This window comes from Poromitra crassiceps (assembly GCF_964638095.1).
Source record: "Poromitra crassiceps genome assembly, chromosome: 16".
In the NCBI taxonomy this organism is placed as follows: Eukaryota; Metazoa; Chordata; class Actinopteri; order Beryciformes; family Melamphaidae; genus Poromitra; species Poromitra crassiceps.
The window spans coordinates 15,158,774-15,178,312 of NC_139645.1; positions in this window are offsets into that span (position 1 = coordinate 15,158,774).

The following is a 19,539-nucleotide window of genomic DNA, read 5'->3' on the forward strand; positions in this document are numbered from 1 at the left end:
AAAAATCCTTTCAAAATCTCTTCTACCCTTCCTTTTATTCTATTTTCCCAATACTTCTCTCTGGCACAGGCACTTGCATCATTCATTCTATGCTCACAATCACATTGATATTTTCAAGGCAGTATTGCTCTTATTATTGTTGGCATTATTAATCAGAGAGTAATTATTGAAATGATTGTTCAATAAGTATAAGAATGGAAATATAAGAAATACTATTATGAGTAGAATTACAGAAAAGTACTCATTATTGTATCTTTGGTAATGTAATGATGTACACTACATTATCGTAGCCCTTGTTCACACAGGACGCCAAACGTAAGTAGAACTGAAGCTTGAAGCAGGCACAAGCTGAACTGACGCCTAAGCGTTCACACAAGAAGCCTAATTTTTTCCCCTCAGTGCCTCCTCGGCGCCATAAACCTACCCACAACTCCCAATGACTTCATGCCTGGCTTGACAGGTCAATGCTCGGCTTCAGGACGCGTCACGCTTGGAATAGGCGTGAATCCTGAACGATCGCTTGAGCAAGGCGTGAGCGTGGCTTCGGTGTGGCACCCGTGCAGGTGGTGTGAACGGCCTCGCCTGTTAACAAGGACGCCTAAATGAAACTTGTGGGTTCAGCGTAGGTTGAGCTTAGGTTGAGCGTTGCTTCGGCGTATGGTGTGAACGGGGGCTTAATGTAATGTACATTATATTATAGCGCTTCACTGTTCACTGTTGCTTTTGGCCATGCTCAAAGACACTTTACAAACACAGGATAAAACTTTAATAAAGAGAGAAAAATATTAAAATAGATGAGAGAAAAAAAGATTATAGGTCAAAAGCAACAGTGAAAAGGTTTGAGGGCTTTTTTTGTGACTGGGGATGGCATTCCAGAGGGAGGGGGCAGCTGTCAGAGCCAACATGCCCACCCACCCCATCGCACCTTTAGCAAAGAGATCCCTGTGATGCTTATCAAAGTGCATATAAACTTTATGACCCCCCCCCCCCCCCCCAAAAAAAAGGTTTTCTGCTATTTAAGGTTTGTCCTGCGTTCCACGGGTTTGCCTTGAAAACTAGTCCTAGCCTACCAAATCGGCCATTCATTTGAGGGCACAAAAAATGCAGGGTTGAACCCATAGAGGGCACTTATGCTGCTGAAATAATAAGGGTTTGTAAAATTTTAACAGATTGGTCTCACATGTGGAGATTTTGACCAGAATCCTTCACATACCACCCCAAAAGCCATATATATTGGTTAAAAAAAAAAGTGTTTTGGGGTTTAGTCCTGCTTTAAATAAAAGTCCTTGTTCCAAATTACACTGAATTTGGTATGCATGGTCCATGGACATACCCAAACATAAACAGTATTTTGTGTAATGATTGGTTAAATTAACAAATTGGCAGAGTTATTAGCCATCAGATTCTGTCAACTTTTTGGCTGATATTGTTATGACAACAAGTCATAGGAAACATCACAGTAACAGAGAAAATTAAAATGTTTCGGGGCATTTTGGATAATTTCCAGTGCAAATTTAGCAATTGCAATACAATTTTTATTTATTCAGGGCTCTATTTGTTTTTTTGCTTAGTTGCCTATAGTCTATGCTGCAGAGACCAGGAGGCAATTTGATGTTCCACATGCTTGTGCAGTGTAGGCTCACTCTCCTCAATAAAAAAAAATCACACCCGGGTGTTGAAGTTCAGAGAGTATGAGTGTAGTCTCTGAAAATACCTTGAAAGTGTTATCATTTATATGGTCCCCTTCCTCAGTTGACTTTATAGCATCGTCTGATTTTTCTTTCTGACCAAATGCACAGTAGACCACATTTCAATTGAAAACTCTCCTCCTTGTACTACCGTGGCTCCTTTTTCCTCTGATAGCCTGCTGGAACCTCCTGTAATTGGTCAGAAAATCCGAACCATCCAAAAAATATTTTCACGCTACAAATGAACCGAACCATGGTCCAGTTTGATCCGGATAGAGACCACCAGTTGTACTGTTATATTTGTACTATGTTGTAAACGGAGTCCACAGCACAAGAATTTCACACGTGATACTTGTACTAAGGAGTGACAATAAAAATCTTGAATCTTGAATCTTGAATCTTGAACCTCTCTTCATCGGACCAAGATTCGGCTGTTTGGGAGAGGTTGGATTGGAGGGTGGTTTTGTATCAAAATGGAAAGTCCGGACCTAACAAGGTAGATGTGAAAGCCCCCTAACAGTGATGTTATTCCTAATTAAGGTCAGGCCCGGCCTCATGCAGAATCTAAGCTACTGAGAATGAGTGATGCCAAGCAGAGTAGGGATAGGGTGTGTGCGCGCGCGCGCATGTGTGTGTGTGTGTGTGTGTGTGTGTGTGTGTGTGCGTGCATTTTGTGTGTGGTTGTTTTCTTTCCTGTCAAACAAGTTTTTTTGTTTTCTTTTCTCTTCTTTCCTCTCAGACATTTTGTCTTTCCTGTCAAACAAGCCCCCATGTCTCTTTAAATCTAGGCTACATAATTGCCTGGCACTGGCACTCTTGTTTGTCCCTGTGGTTACAGGCAGACGTACTTCAGAAATGATCAGAAATAGCTATATCAGTCACTGAAACTGGTAACACTTTATAATAACGTTCAGTTGTAAATCATGTATAAGCCTTTAGTTAATGATGAACTAATAACTTACAAAACATAAATATACATTTGTAGATGATTAATAAATGCTCTGTTAACACATCACAAATGTGTTGTAAGTCATTTATAAACCTTTAGTAAATGAAGTGTTCCTCACCTGTTATAAATGATGTGTAAATCATTTACAATTCATTTACAAGGCTTTCTGCATCCCCTAATCTAAAGTGTAAACCATTCATCACACACAAATGTGTTACAAATAAGGGGGTAGCGCTGTCAAAATTGAAGCCAATGTGGAAGTGCACTTAAACCTGCATTCTTTCGAATGGCCTGCAGGGGGCAACCCATTGGTCTGTGGACTTCTGTTTTTCCTCACGTATGGCATTTTGGCCATTGCCATCTTGGATCTCAACATGTCCAGGGGTTTCCCACAGAGTACGGCCTGCTATTGGTCCATGATCAGCGAGCTGTGTGATCAGTGGACAAGCGACCTGTCAATCACGCCCCAAAACGTCTGCAACTACAACATAGTCTGAAACTAGCGATTGAGACCATGAACGCATTAGGCAAGTGTTTACTGAAGCCATACTTTAAGATTCAAAACAGAAGTCCACAAACCAATGGGTCGCCCCCTGCAGGCAAAGAGGACACTTCCGCATTGGCTTCAAATTTGACAAACAGAGCTACCCCCTTGTATGTACCCCCTTGTATGTAACACATTTATGTGTGATGAATGGTTTACACTTTAGATTTGGCCGGGGATGCAGAAAGCCTTGTAAATGAATTGTAAATCATTTACACATCATTTACAACAGGTGAGGAACACTTAATTTACTAAAGGTTTATAGATGACTTACAACACATTTGTATATGTTAACATAACATTTATTAATAATCTACAAATGTATATTCATGTTTTGTAAATGGTTAGTTCATCATTAACTAAAGGCTTATAAATGACTTACGACTGAACGTTATTATAAAGTGTTACCAAACTTAAATAAATACAGTTGTTGGAAGGATAATTTTTTTCAGAGCAATATAAAATAGAGGACATTATGCTGTTTAATTTCCTAACACTAGCAGCTTATAATTCGTAATTAAACTAAAGCCAAGTTTTTTTTAGTAAAGCAAATATTCAAGTACAAAATACAAAAATGTATTTCCTAATAACTTTATATAGATGACAACAACAAAGTAAAATAATAACATTTAGAATTTCCGATGGTTCAGCATGGTTGAAATTCTTTTTCGGGACTGTTCCCGGTTATTATTCAGAGTTATTATTTAAACCCACTTGTTTTTCCAGTGTTTCCTAATTTATAGGGGTGTCACGATACACTCAGTTCACGATACGATACGATACACGATATTGGGTTCACGATAACGATACAATACGATATTTTAACAATATTTTTTTTGCGATCGATTTGTAAGTTGAGGGGGCATCCTCCACCCAAATTTGAGTAATTTCACCATTTTCATCCTCCGTGTCTGTAACGTCCCTCGTCTGTTCAAACAAAGCAATGAAAAGGAGAGCGAGCATGCGATCACATGCAGATCAGTGCCACCATGTTCAGCTTCTTTTTCTCGCGATATGAGATTTCATCTCAAAGATACATATTGTCACGTTTTGATATATCGTGGGACGATATATTGTGACATCCCTACTAATTTATATCAACTTTATTTTCCCTTTTATGTCTCATTGTGCAGCTTAATAAAAGCATGTGCCATTTGATGGATTTATTTATCCAATCACCTTACGGCACCATGTAAACCCACTGGGACCTGCTTTAGATCAGGACCTCATCAATCAGAATCAGAATCACTTTTATTGCCACAGTATGCAAGTTACATACGAGGAATTTGTCTTAGGCCTCTACTGTATCTTCCCACAGGCGCTATCCCTAAATAGCGCTTTGCGCACTGTTTTCGCATGCCTTAACGCACGGAAGTTACAGTAGCATTCCGCCTTGTGCCGTCCGCCAGGTGTTCTGCCGAGTTTTGCTCCCCCGCCGAGCAGCAAAAAAAACCATCCCCACCTCACAGGAGCTACTTGTAATGATTTATACAGAAATGTAACTGTTTCAAAGTGATATAATTGTCTGGTAGACGTGACCGCCCTGATTTCTAAGTTAAAACAGCCCCGAAATATGTTGGGGATGCAATTCTCGGCAGGCATGTGGAAATGTTCCGGGCACCTGTCGCAAGCGCAAATTAGAGCCGTGCCAAAATCATCTGCGCCCCAAAATGCCTGCGCAAATGGGATTTGGGCGGTCTTAACTACCAGAATTATTCACAGGCTGGGCATTACGTCAATCAAAACCAATCAGATTCCCGTCTCGCAATGGTTGTTTGCGCAAGGTTGCCTCGCTGAGGCATGCAATATGCTGTAATTCTCTCAATGTGTAATAGATTGTACTCACTCGTGCGAGGACAGAGGGAGCTTATTGACAGATCATCTGTGGTGCCAATGACCCTTCGGGTTATGAAGGTAAATAGCCTATGTCCATTGTCCCACAAGTGTTCTCAATTAATTTCCCTCTTTGCGATGTGATAAAAGTTTCTCAGTGAGTTATAGTTGATTGCCTCACTGAATTATCTGCTAATACCCAATTTTAGCAGCATAATTTGATGTCTTGGCATGGCAAGGCTGTGCTTAATGACATATCCAAAAGGAATTCCACTTTCCACTCCGCAAATACCTCTCTGCGCTGGGAGTGCAGCCGTAATCTCCGTGCAGAGCGCAGAGAGGTATTTGCGGGTAAGAGGTCCTTTTCAAAGCTCTTAAGTAATTGCGCGCTGCTGACGATAGGGTAACGCCATCTATCCCACATTTTAGCGCTGAAACGCCTGTTTTAGCATGGGGCAGCCAATGCCCAGTACAATTATCACAGGCATGCGCTTGTGTCCGCCCCCAATTTGCATTGCGCACGGCGTTAAAGGAGCGCAAACGCAAAATTAGCACTTTTGGGAAGATAGAGGCAGCGTAGCGGTCACATCAATATACAGAGATAAGAAGTAGGAAGATAACTAAAGACAATCACAAAGTTGCAAGTGCAATCAAATCGAGTAAATATATACAATATGTACATGCAACCCGTTCTCACTCCGAGCGCGTAGCATATTGACGCTTTGTCCCGTCCCTTGTGCGTCGCTTGTTACTAACATGGTACCCTTGAGCGACCCATGAAACGACTTGGGCTTTCCGACTAAACTCAATGTAAACCCATGGAAGTCATCTTTGACGCTTATGGCAACTGCTCCCCCATTAGCCTAACTGCTCCCCCATTAGTCAACTGCTCCCCCATTAGGGTCTGGAGGAGCTAACCTCTCCCAGACCCTAACCCTAAACCTAACCTCTCCCACCCCCCATGCCTAAACCTAACCTCCCCCAGACCCTAACCCTAACTTCTCCCACCCCCCATGCCTAAACTAACCTCCCCCAGACCCTAACCCTAAACCTAACCTCTCCCACCCCCCATGCCTAAACCTAACCTCCCCCCAGACCCTAATGGGGGAGCAGTTGACTAATGGGGGAGCAGTTAGGCTAATGGGGAGCAGTTGCCATAAGCGTCAAAGATGACTTCCATGGGTTTGCATTGAGTTTAGTCGGAAAGCCCAAGTCGTTTCATGGGTCGCTCAAGGGTACCATGTTAGTAACAAGTGATGCACAAGGGACGGGACAAAGCGTCAATATGCTACGTGCTCTGAGTGAGAACGTGTTGGTACATGAGTGGTGAAGTGTTCTGTGGATGATAAATATGAATTTACGTTGAATTTACATGAGATTTACAGACTGAGTTAAATAGACATTAAATAGGCAGTGGATTTACATAAATTTACAGTCGGAGTTAAATAAGAGTTTACATTGAATGTACATGAAATGTACAGGCTAAGTTAAATAGGCATTAAATGGGCAGAGAATTTACATTAATTTACAGTCCCAGTTAAACAGGCATTAAATTAGATATGAGTTCCAGTTTTGTGGGGGGGTTGTTGGTGAGGTCCTTGGCGGAAGGGGTTTCCGGGCCTTGTTGGTGAGGCTGATGGCGGTTGGGAAGAAGCTGGTCTTGTGGCGAGTGGTTCTGGTCTTGGCAGACCTCAGTCTCTAGGTCTCTAGTCTGTAGGTGATGGGGGAAGGTGGGGCTTTGTTCCTCCTGTAATCCACAATCATCTCCATTGTTTTTTGAGCATTTAACACCAGGTTGTTTTGACTGCACCAAGTCACCAGATGGTCAACTTCCTGTCTGTATTCCGACTCATCTCCGTCTGTGATGAGCCCTATGAGGGTGGTATCGTCTGCGAACTTCAGGAGCTTGACGGACTGGTGACTGGAGGTGCAGCTGTTGGTGTACAGACCGAAGAAGTAGGGAGAGAGGACACCGCCCTGGGCAGCGCCGGTGCTGATGGACCGAAAGTCAGTGATGTGCTTACGCAGCCTCACGTGCTGCTTCCTGTCAGTCAGGAAGTCTGTGGTCCATCTGCAGATGCGGTCGGGCACGCCCAGCTGGGAGAGTTTCTCCTGTAGCAGGGCCTGGAAGGATCGTGTCAAACGCCAAGCTGAAATTTACGAACAGGATCCTGGCATAGGTTCCTGCATTGTCCAGGTGTGTGAGGATGTGGTGGAGGGCCATGTTTATTGCATCGTCTACAGACCTGTTGGCTCTGTGGGGCGGCTGTAGCTCAGGAGGTAGGGCAGGACGTCCACTAATCGCTTTGGATAAAATAGGTCGGTGGTTCGATTCCTGGCTCCTCCAGTCTGCATGTCGAAGTGTCCCTGGGCAAGACACTGAACCCCAAATTGCTCCCGTTGGTGTGCCAGCACCCTGTGTGGTAGCCTGCCGCCATCGGTGTGTGAATGGGTGAATGTATCTACTGACTGTAAAGCGCTTTGGATAAAAGCGCTATATAAATGCAGGCCATTTACCATTTACCATCTGTAGGCAAACTGTAAGGGGTCCAGAAGTGGGTCTGCGATGGATTTGAGGTAGGACAGGACAAGGCGCTCAAAGGACTTCATGACCACAGAGGTCAGAGCGAGGGGTCTGTAGTCTTTAAGTGCCGAGGGCCTTGGCTTTTTTGGAAGGGGGATTATGGTGGAGGTTTTGAAGCATGCTGGTACGTGGCAGGTCTCCAGTGAGGAGTTGAAAATGTCTGTGAATACTGGAGCCAGCTGGTCAGCACAGTGCTTCAGGGCAGAGGGTGATACAGCGTCTGGACCAGCCGGTTTCCTAGTCTTCAGCCTTTTGAAGAGGATGTTTACCTCTGATTCCTGTATGTGTAGAGGTGGCGGTGGGGGGGAGCGGGCTGCAGGCAGGCTAGGTCCAGAGGCTCCTGCGAGAGGAGTGTCTACAGTCTTTCAGTAGAAATAATACAATAATGACATTAAATATAACAAAATAACATTTCTACATGTCTTGTCCTTGTCCAATAATGACATTAAAGGAGAATTTCGGTTTTTTACACCACGGTCCTTATTTCCAGCTTAGAATATGATCTTTTACTCACCCAAATAACTTTGGTTTCATTCGGATGTCCACAGACGATTTTGAGCTCAGAGTAGCATCCTCAAACAGGCTATAACGGGCACAAACGGGGCCACATGCATGCGCTCTGTAAATAACACATTTTTTTTGCCACATCGCGGTTCATTATGGCAGTATCTATATGCCAAGCTAGGCTGCTAAGCTAACAACAACATACTGTAACAGCCGAGTCAACTCTGACCTGCCCCGGATGTGCTTCAGAAGAAGCAGTGAGAAGCGCTTCTGTTAGAGAAACCACAGAAGAAGAACATAAGCACTGTAAGCCCATCCGGGGCAGGTCAGAGTTGACCCGTCTGTTACAGTATGTTGTTGTTAGCTTAGCAGCCTAGCTTGGCATATAGATATGATCCGATGTCAAGATTATGGACGATTCAATTAACACGTTCACTGCCGTCGACGAGTTAACTCGTCAAAAAAAAAACAGCGGTTGACTGCCGTCGACGAGAAAAATTTGACGGTGGGACGTGGATCAAACCCTTTTACATCTCCTATACAAATATGGGAGCTATTGAATGTGTATAACCTATTTTACCGACCCACTAAGTGGCGACAGTGCTCTCCAGACTAGAGGAAAGAGACAGCAGGAAAAAGCGTGAGGAAGCCATTCTCATGAAAATGGTTTGGCGAAAACGCTTTCGCGCTGGCGCACAATGGTGGGGGATTCCAAAAATAGACTCTGGGTGCAACACACTTTGAAACACCAGCATAAAGCCCAGAATCGCATGCAGCTTCATCCCAGCTCACAACCGAAAACCCAGAAACGAACGAGCCCCATCCAGACTCGCCCGACGAGCGGCCGCCAGCAGCCAGGCAGCACAGACAGGCAGCAGAGACTCGCCTGTGACAAACGCTGCAAAGCCACCAGAGACACACCCACGGAGGGAGGAGTTTGAAGGAGAGGGGGGTGGGGGTGCTGTTATGGAGGAAATTACTGTTCAGAACTATATTGTTTAGATGTACGATGTCTCACTGATGCCAAAAATAAATGGTTAAAGTGACTGTTCTATCGAATTTCACAAAAATGCATTTTTCTCAGCTTTCCTTCTCAGACGCTGAAACCATGCTGTATTCAACTGCTAATGCCTACATAACAGAACATGATAAAAACTAACTCTTTTAGACAGAGAAAGCACACATTCTATTAGTTCTTTTGAGATATTTTGTGTTCACAAAGTCCTAGCAGAAAATAATCCTCGGCTCTTGAAAGATGAGCCAGAATCCTCCAAAAAACCCTTGGCAGAAGCTACCTACAGTATTGGAAAAACTGTTGGCAGTGAATGTGTTAAATTGCCGCTCGTCTGGAATAAGGCCACATATCGACAACAACAAACAGCAGCGGGAGATAAAGCGGGAGGTGTTATCTGTGATGGACACTCGGACAGCAAACAGATCAGGCTGTCGGCAGTCGGGAGCACAAGAGGTTAGTTAGATCGCTAATTCATGTTCTCATAATTATATAACAACTACAATGAACCGCGCTGTACAATGTCCAGCTCTCTGCTGGACTGAGGAGTCCACACTGTAGACTGGAGACTCTCAGGTCAGGATTACTGTGACTGTGACTGTTCAACAGACCATTTTCATTCTGCCTTACATGCCCCTTAAACAGGACCTGAAACATTTGATCATGTCACTCTAGTTCATTTGCATCTCACCTCAAACAAGACAGGACACTGCTTTCAAGTCTGAAATCTACACAGATTTGCTCGAAAAATTTACATTTAAACTTTTCACCAACTAGGGTGCTGCCAGATGATGTCACTAGGGTGACTGTACAGTAGCTACAGTAGTAAGGATTTAGAATGTTTTCATGAATCAAAACCTCAATCCAAGTCAGAAACACAACATGATGCTGTAAGCCTGTTAGAATTCAAAATCTTTACTACCAACATTAACTAGCCTGTACACTAGGGCTGGCACGGATCAGAAAACCCACGGATTGGATCGCGTGACGGATTTTGAGCCACGGATCACGGATTTTTCGGATCAGCAAAAAAGAAATATATAGGCTATATCAGATTTTTTCTCACAAAATAAGATTTTTGATTTGATTTTTTAATACTATTATACTTCTGTATATATATATAACGTGTGCGCGTGTGTGTGTTGTGGCTCTCGTTATCTTGTGCAGCCCGCAACACGCTGCTCGCATTCCTGTGCTTTTTCAGAGGTGTTGAAATAAGTTTGTTGTCTTTAGTAGCCACTAGCCACAGCCTTCAGAGAGACTTTACAGCGGCGACAAGGGATGAGGAATGTAGAAACGGTCCATAATGGCCCACCGTCAGGCCTGTTCTTGGGGCAGTCGATGCCTACCAGCCGGCGCGCCAACGACGTAATGATGATGACATCATCAACGATGACAATGATGTCATAGCATAGAGTTCACCTGTGAGGTCATCGGCGATGTCAGACATAACACCGATGATGTCATAGCTCCCTCGAACGTTGTGACATCACCAATGACGTCATACACCGGAACGCGACCATATAAACAAGGTGTTCTGTGACGCTATGCTTGATTCCTTCGAGATTCCTTCGACTTCCATACTTCTTCAGGTATTCTTACTCCTTCATAATGTCAACCATTAGCACAACCAATTCCGGACCCGAGCTGAGTCCTGGCTGGTCCAGCCAGGCCCTGATGACCGACTGCCTTACGCCCAGTCAGGACACCAGTGGAATCTCAACCGCGTCCCAGGACCGACATGTCGGTCCCTATCTCCATCTCCGTGATTCTGATCGATCACAGCCCGTGAGCCTTCATCCACGATCCAGCACACTTCACGAGGCAAGCCCCAAAGCTTCGCCTTCAGCAAGCTCATAAGCTTCGCTACGAGTTGATTGCGATTCTGACCGATCACTCTTGGTCACTGGCTGCCTTACACCCAGCCAGGCCAGGCCCAGGCCACTTCACGCATCACCCGAGGCAAGCCCACAAGCTTCGCTACAAGGAAGCTCACTTGTGCTTGCCATGATGCCTGTCTGTGTCTGGCTGCGCTGCAGGCGTTCTCATACACTAACGTTAAACGAAACGAAAGGGGGGGGGGGGGGGGGGGGGTCCGCGGACCATTGACGTTCCGAACCGCGTTCCGAACCGTGGGGGCTGATCCGTACGGGTCGCGGATTATCCGTGATCCGTGCCAGCCCTACTGTACACTACTGTATTTTCTTAATGTTTTTGTTTTTCAGTTTTTTCCCCCCGTTTTCGCTTTCGTTTGCCGTTTTAAACTTTGAAACAGAAAAACGGAAAAACGTTTTTAGATTTTTTTTTTTTTTTTTTTTTTTCCTAAATTCATGGCGGGCCACTTAAAAATGGGCAGCGGGCCGCAGTTGGCCCGCGGGCCGTAGTTTGGCCACCCCTGCCTTATAGGCTTGGGGTTGCAGTCAATCTAGCAGCATCCTAATTGGCAAAAAGCTGACATGTTGTTCATGTTTCTAGCAAATCTAGGTACATTTCTGACTTGAAAGCAGTGTCCTGTCTTGTCTGAGGTGAAATGCAAATGAACTAGAGTCATATCATAAATGTTTCATGTCCTCTTTAATGTCAGAGAAAATGCCTCAACTCTCATTTTCTGGCTGATGGGGTTTTTGGAACCAGCTGAGAAACCAACATTGAGCTCTACTGTCTCTCGTGTGTGTGTGTGTGTGTGTGTGTGTGTGTGTGTGTGTGTGTGTGTGTGTGTGTGTGTGTGTGTGTGTGTGTGTAGGCTGTCAGGCTGTCTGCTCACAGAGGAAGGCTGCACGTCTCTGGCCTCAGCTCTTAGCACCAATCCCTCCCATTTTAAAGAGTTGAATTGGCTCCCAGTGGAAAATAGAGTTCAACAGCTAAAACTCTTCATCGTCCACAAAATTCTGCATGATCATTGTCCAAGCTATTTTACAAAGTATTTTCAATCTGTACGGGATGCTCATGGCCGGAATACGAGAGCCAGTGAGACTGATCTGAAACTACCAAATCTGAAAAGCAAGGTGGGGAGAAGCACATTCCTCTACTCTGGGGAAGAGGAATGGAACAAGCTCCCCAACGGAATTAAGACAGCGAGCTCTCTGAGTGGTTTTAAAAACCTCCTGAAGAAATACTTGCTGAGTAATCTAGAATAGTTTGACGAGGCTATCCTGTCACGAAATTTTGCACTTACTGTATATCTATTGTTTTTCTCTGCATTGTTTATTTAACCTGTAATGTATATTGTATGTTGGTGTATGTTGTATGTCCTGTTCTTAACAGCAGGGACCATATTGGAAATAAGTGGTTGCACTTTCACATGATATCCCTTGGATTGTGATGTTTTTTTTTAAATATCCATAATAAAATAAAATGAAATAAAAATCAAATCATTTGTCATAAACCGAGGATTTCGAATCCAGGAGGAGCCACGTGCGCGCTCCCGTGAGGTGTGAGGTGGGGAGGCATTTGCTGGTGGGGAGGCAAATCTTGGCATAACTCGGCGCATCCTGTTTCCACGGTGACGGGAGACTCCTATGCTCGACCCCCACGGGGGGGTCTCGTCTGCCCAGGGCGAGTTAAGTTTTAAACTCTTCACTAGATACTTTCATGTTGAGTGTTGTCTTGTCAGTCTTTTTGTCTTAAGTCTATAGCATTTATTTTTGAAGTATTTACAGTATCTAAATCCTAATGCTCATCACCCTGCCAAGAGCCCCAGGAGGCAACATTAGTGATTAGAGGGGTCCTCTGCCCCCTCCTATTGGTGAAAGTTGGTTTTGACCGGCCTAGTTGTAGTGGCCCTTATAGAGTGCTGTTTCATTAGTGTGCAGTGGGTTGCTGTGCTTTATAGTGTGCAGTGTTTCTGGCAGTGTGTTTGCCAAGTTCTTCTAATTCACTTGACTTGCAGTGCTGTGCTTTTTAGGGAAGTGGGGGGCCATCTAAGGCTACGTTCACACAGCCATAGTTAGTGCTTGAATCTAATCTTTTCCCCCCTAAGTGACTCAGGTCAGTCTTTTTCATGACTGTGTGAACAGTACAAGTCACATTGAAAGTGACTTTTTTAAAGACGACCTGGGCTACTTTCAAATGTGGTAAAACATCAGATTCGAATCTGATGTTTTTGAAAGTGACTGCGGTGTGAACAGACATCTGGCCCATATCTGACTTAATGCTTGAATGTGACTACTTCTTCTTCTTCTGTTGAGTTTTATGGCAGTTGGCATACTTAAATGGTGCATTACCGCCACCTACTGTATTGCTAAAACGAATAGTGCAAATACAATATAAATCAAAAGTGTCCACCCAAAATGCGCCCATTCACCCCAATATCCATACTGTGGCCCAGACCAGTCGTCTAGGCCGAAGCGAACGCTTCATTCAGCGTTTTCGTCAAGTCATCTCCCGAAATGTCTTCCAAACATTTCTTCTTCTTCTTCTTCTGTTTGTTTTTACGGCGGTTTCCAAACATTTCCTGGGAGCGTCCACCACTTCAATGTGACTGTTACGTCATTCCAGAGCGACATTCGGGGAGGACCGAGACGCGGGCATTTCAAACATGGATGACAGCTGCGAGGGAGCTCAGTGGAGGGACAGTGAGGTTTTAGACCTTATAAGTATTTGGGGTGACACTTCTGTGCAAGCAAAACTTGAGGGGACGTATCGTAACCGGTCGGTGTATGAAAACATAGCTAAAGAAATGGCCGAACGGGGCCATAGAAAAACGTGGCAGCAGTGTCAGAGAAAAGTTAAGAGCCTTAAAACTAGGTTCAAAGAAACTAAAGACTCAAACCAACGAAGCGGTCGTGGTCGGATTACCTTACGGCATTACAAAAATCTGATGTGAGCAACAAGTCAGATTCAAGCACTAACTATGGCTGTGTGAACGTAGCCTAAGCTTCCTGAGGGTTGACATTTGTGGGCACTTAATTGCTGGGGTGCTGTTTTAATGAATTGTTGTATCCAACTAAAACTTGTATCTTTTGTACCTTTACTAGTCTCTGTGGTGAACATTCTCTTTCCCCTGACACGGGACCAGACCGGTCTAACAAAGGTGGTGACAGCATTACGCTATCTTTAAAACACCTAACAATCAAGGTGTATTACAATAAGAACAAACCATAGCTAAACCTGTTCTGCAGGTTACACATTTTGAGTTGCTTTCACTTTCTGCAGTATAAATGCTGCAGACACTCACCTAACTACAGTCAGAGTCCCGGAGCCTCCTGCGCTGCCTCCTGCGCTGCCTCCTGCGCTGCCTCCTGCTGTCAGGTAAGTCACAGTTGAACTAAATTAGTTTGAATCCTTTTGCTCTTTTGCACTGGACTTCAAAAGTTTTCAAGTTTTATCTAGATCCCCAATAGCTACAGAAATGCTGCAGCTATTCTTTATGCGGTCCGCAAAACAGACTTTACATAGTGACAGTGCAAACATACTTACATCATGACACACAACATACACATATCATACCTACAAAAACATACAAAAAACAAAATACAACAAGACAAGGTCCTGATCGGTTAATAATACAATATAGTATAATTAGCATTTTTCATTCATTGTCAAAGTTTATTTCCTATCAAATTCACAATCTACTACTATTCAATATATACATAATCAGACATACATTGATTTCACAGTCTACTACTATTCAATATATACATAATCAGACACATACATAGCTATTCACATACCTACACACCTAAATATACATGTATATATGTTCAAATATTTTCCATACATATTTTTTCAATATACATAATCAGACACACACACACACACACACACACACACACACACACACACACACACACACACACACACACACACACACACACACACACACACACACACACACACACACACACACACACACACACACCTATATATACATGTATAATGTATATACTGTATATATATATATTCACAATTTCTCTTGTTAAAAGATGTTTTACAGAGTTTGAAATGAATTTGGCTATTTTCTTGTATAATATGTCTGGGAAGTAAGTTCCATTTTTGCATACCTCTGTACATGACAGTTTGCTTAATCTTGCTTTGATCTTGCTTTTGGAAGTGTAAAACCTCCTGCATAAGCATGTCTGGTAGAGTAGTAGTCTTTCTGAACTAAGAGATGGATTATTGTACAGAATTAAGGGAGTCTTTGTAACAAAAATATTCCTGATAAATACAAGGAGTGAGTAAATAATCTATTTTTTAACAAATAACCAAGCTAAACGATTGTGCATTGAGACATTTGTTCTAGACTCACAACGGGGCTCTATACGTGCTGCTTTGTTTTGTAGGCTACCATTTGTAATTTTTTTTAACATATTCATTGTTACATTAGACTACAGGACAATAATCAAGATTGGAGAAAATTAAAGCTTGAATCACATGTTTGATAGTATTCAGCAACAAAAAATTCACACATCTTTTAACAACAGAAATACCACTAACCATTTTAACAACTCATTTATTTGTGTGTTTTGACCATGATAATTTTCTGTCTAATGTAATTCCTAGGATTTTGGTCTCCTGGACTTGGTATAGTGTACCATCACTTTTCAGACATATTCAAGTTGTTTTTTAATTACCTGTGACAACCCACATGCATTTGTGACAGTTAACTCATTCACTGCCAATATTTAGCTCAGGCCAAAGATTTTCATAATTGTTGGTCATCTTTCAAGACCCACAGTAAATTATCGATTAGCACCAAAGTGATTTGCAATACCTCAAAATGAAGATGTACGTCTCTGGGTTTACCAGGAAAAAAAAGTGAGCTTTTAGCATGTTCTGTACTCTACTTATAGCCATTTATATACACCCTGTTTTCACCAAAAAGGTCTCTCTGAGAAGAGAAACAGGAGAAAAGGCCATTTTTGTAAAGGACACAATCTCAGGCAGAACTCGCTCTCAATTCTTTTATTTTGAACTGTATTGACATCAGACATGTAAATATTATTCGTTATGACACAAATGACAAAAAATATATACATATATACTGTATATACATATATACATGAAGTGCTTTTTTTACATTCAACAATACAGTTTACTCAGTGTGAGTGAGTGTGCAGACAGACACACAGACAGACAGACAGACAGACAGACAGACAGACAGACAGACAGACAGACAGACACACACACACACACACACACACACACACACGATCCCCCTTTTATCTTCGTTACGTTGTTTCCGGGTCTGAGTACTGCTGGCGTCTGCTGCTGTGACTGCCGCTTCTGCCCGCGTCCTTACTTTTCGTTATTGTTAGCTGTTCGTGTGTTTATTTTGTTTTGTTCTGGTCCACCCGTCCTCGTCCATGTCTCCCTGTCCTATCCTCCCTGCTGTTTGATCGTTCCCGTTTTCCCCTCGGCTATTCAACACGTCCTCACCACCCTCTGGATTACCCGTCAAACTGATCGATCATTTCCTCATTCCTCCGCTGATCAACACATCTCTGGATTACTTTCTCCCGTTGGATTTATCATTCCCTCTCACTGCCTGGACTCCTTCTGCTTCGCCCCTCCATGACCGACCCGCTGCGTGTGACTCCGTCTCGTCTCTTTCGGGCTGGCACACAGGAACGGGGTCCGGGACCAGGATCGATCATGTTGGTCACGGGTTTGACTACCGCGAACAACTCATCCATGTTCGCTCTGCCCTGCAGCAAGGCGACCAGCTGGTGCAGCGCGCCGAGGGGCGTTTCAATGGCGTTTCTCCTCTCTGCAACAGGGAAGCGTTTCTCCGTTTTCTGTTTTTCCTCCTGCTCGATTTCAAAACAACAGCTGCGGTAGTTGTTTGTTCACGTGTTGTCGGCTTGCCTTTGAGGCCAGGGACCTGATACCATGTCACAGGCTGGGGAAGTCTTTGAACTACGCGCTGCACTAATAAAAACAAAAACACGTCAAACACGTCTTTGGCTGGGAGGCACATTCCTGATAAGACGTTAAAGACGTATTTGGCCATGAATGAGTTAACAATATTTTTTGCAATGGGCACATTGGCGAAAACCAATCAATGTTCAGGTCCCCCATAAAATACATTTCATGACTAGAATCACACATGATCTAACATGTCACATATTTGATCTAGATACACATTATCCGCACTTGGTGGTCTGTAACAGCAACCAATCAACATCGGCTTCAAATGAGGTAAGTGTACTATAGCCATAAAACTTTAATCTCACTACTCGTGAGGTCTCCAGACCATATTTCAAGCAGAAGGCCACTCATGCATAATCCGATCATCCCCTGACGTCAGTCAAGTTCTAGCATAACGTGGTCAGTCAAAGTCCTAGTATGACGTCTGCTATGACGTCAAATATGACGTCAGTTAATCCTCATATATATAGCAAGGGTTCTACGTCACCTCTCTCTCTCTGGCCGATCATAGCAGCAGCTAGATTCACGGCAGTCCATCTCCCTTGAAGCCGTGCTCCGAAGCGTTGTTTTGCACCATATCTGGAGACCGAATCAGCACCATCAAGCCTTCTCTACCCGTGGATATTCCCCGCAGATATTCCCCGCAGATCTCTCAACGCTCCCCACTCCACTCCTGGCATGTCGAGTTCCGAGCCAGAGCAGTCCATGGACAGCGACGACAGCTTAGTCAACGATACCCTGTTCCGGATCGGCCACGGCGCGTACTCGCCTTCCGAGACGTCTGACGAAGACGTTGGCGAAGCGGCCGGACCACAGGCCGCCAATGTAGCCACGATGAGAAGGCCCGGCGCGCGTTCCCGTGGCACGGGGCGCGCCACTGCGACGGCCCGTGGGAGGAGAGCAGAAGACGAAGCGCCGCGCGCGCGTGGACGCCCAAGAACGCGTGCGAGCGTGCCGGAGGGGGAGGCCGCTCGGCGCGGACGTGCGAGAGGCCGCGGACGAAGACCAGTAGAGGCAGCTGCCCCGAGAGCCGGGAGTCGCCGGGGAAATGCAGGCCGCGGGGCCGCCGCGAGACGCCATGTCCTTCCTGGTCGCACTGACCTCCAGGCCGCCGACCCGGAAGCGGAAACGGCCCCATTCGTAGCTCCGCCGAGCCGACAGGGGTCGTCAAGAGCCATTCTGCTGTCCCTGCTAGATGCTAGCAGATCAGTAGAGGCTCGTCTGAGGGCCCTGGAAACCCCCCCCCCCTTTCCCCCCACGTTCGCCGCAGCCCAGCTGGCGCAGCAGCCGATCCTGCCCCCGCCCACGCAGCAAGCCGACATGCTCCCCACCACCGCCCAACCCGCCCAGATGAACACCCTGGCGTCCGCCACGCCCGCCATCCCATTTGGTATGCCTTTTGTTTCTCCCTGTGCCAATGTTTCTCCCAGGCTGAGGTCCCAGATTTTGAAGGGCAGAGACATTAATTTAGTTAGCATACTCCTGCCATCCCCTGAGTGTAAAAGGAAGGTTACGGGTGACCCAGATGGCCCTGTCTATTTAAAGTCGTCCGACCCCCGCCTGCCCAAAGACCTTTCCTTATGTGACTTCCTGAACACGTTTGGCGTCTACCGCGACGTGATTTGCGACGTGTACCCAGAGCGCCGCCATGAGCTAGACAAATATCTAGCGCTAATAGGGGACCTCTTAGACTACTCCAACCACGGTAAACTATTCTACCAATATCATAAAGCATTTTCCGCTAAAGCCACCCTGATGATCACTCAGGCTAATACGCGGCTTAACTGGTCCATCATGGACATGCAGATCTTCACGTCGTTGGTTAGCGGGCGGCCGGCGAACACCTGCTACTCGTGCGGCGAACCGGGGCACTCAAGATTCAAGATTCAAGATTCAAGATTTTTATTGTCACTCCATGGTACAAGTACCACGTGTGAAATTCTTGTGCAGTGGACTCCGTTTACGACATAGTACAAATAGGCAACAAACAATAAGTAATAGGCATTAAGAAATAGGCATCAATAAGCAATAAGACAGCAATAAGGCAATAAGAAATAGGCATCAATAAGCAATAAGACAAGTCGGTGGCTTATACGACAGTGGCATATTCATTGCACATAGGTGCACATGTCATGTGCATACGTTAGACGTGTTCAGACATTTCAAATTCGACGTTTTATACATACATGTGCGAATAGCATGTACCTTATTAAACATACACTTAAATTTACAATTAAACGTTAGGCACCTTATTAAACATACACTTAAATTTACAATTAAACGTTAGGCATCCGTAATAGTAGCAGCTGCAGTACGGTACGGTACGACTACTGCACTATTTGTGCATATTAAGGAGTCTCGTGGCCTGCGGGAAGAAACTGTTCCTCAAGCGATTTGTGCGTGTTTTTGGAACCCTGTATCTCCTCCCTGAGGGTAGCAGGGAGAACAGGCTGTTGTGGGGATGGTTTGTGTCTTTGATGATCTTCAGGGACCTCCTGAGGCACCGCTGGTTGTACAGTTCGTGCAGTTCTGGCAGTTCACCTCCTGTTACGTGCT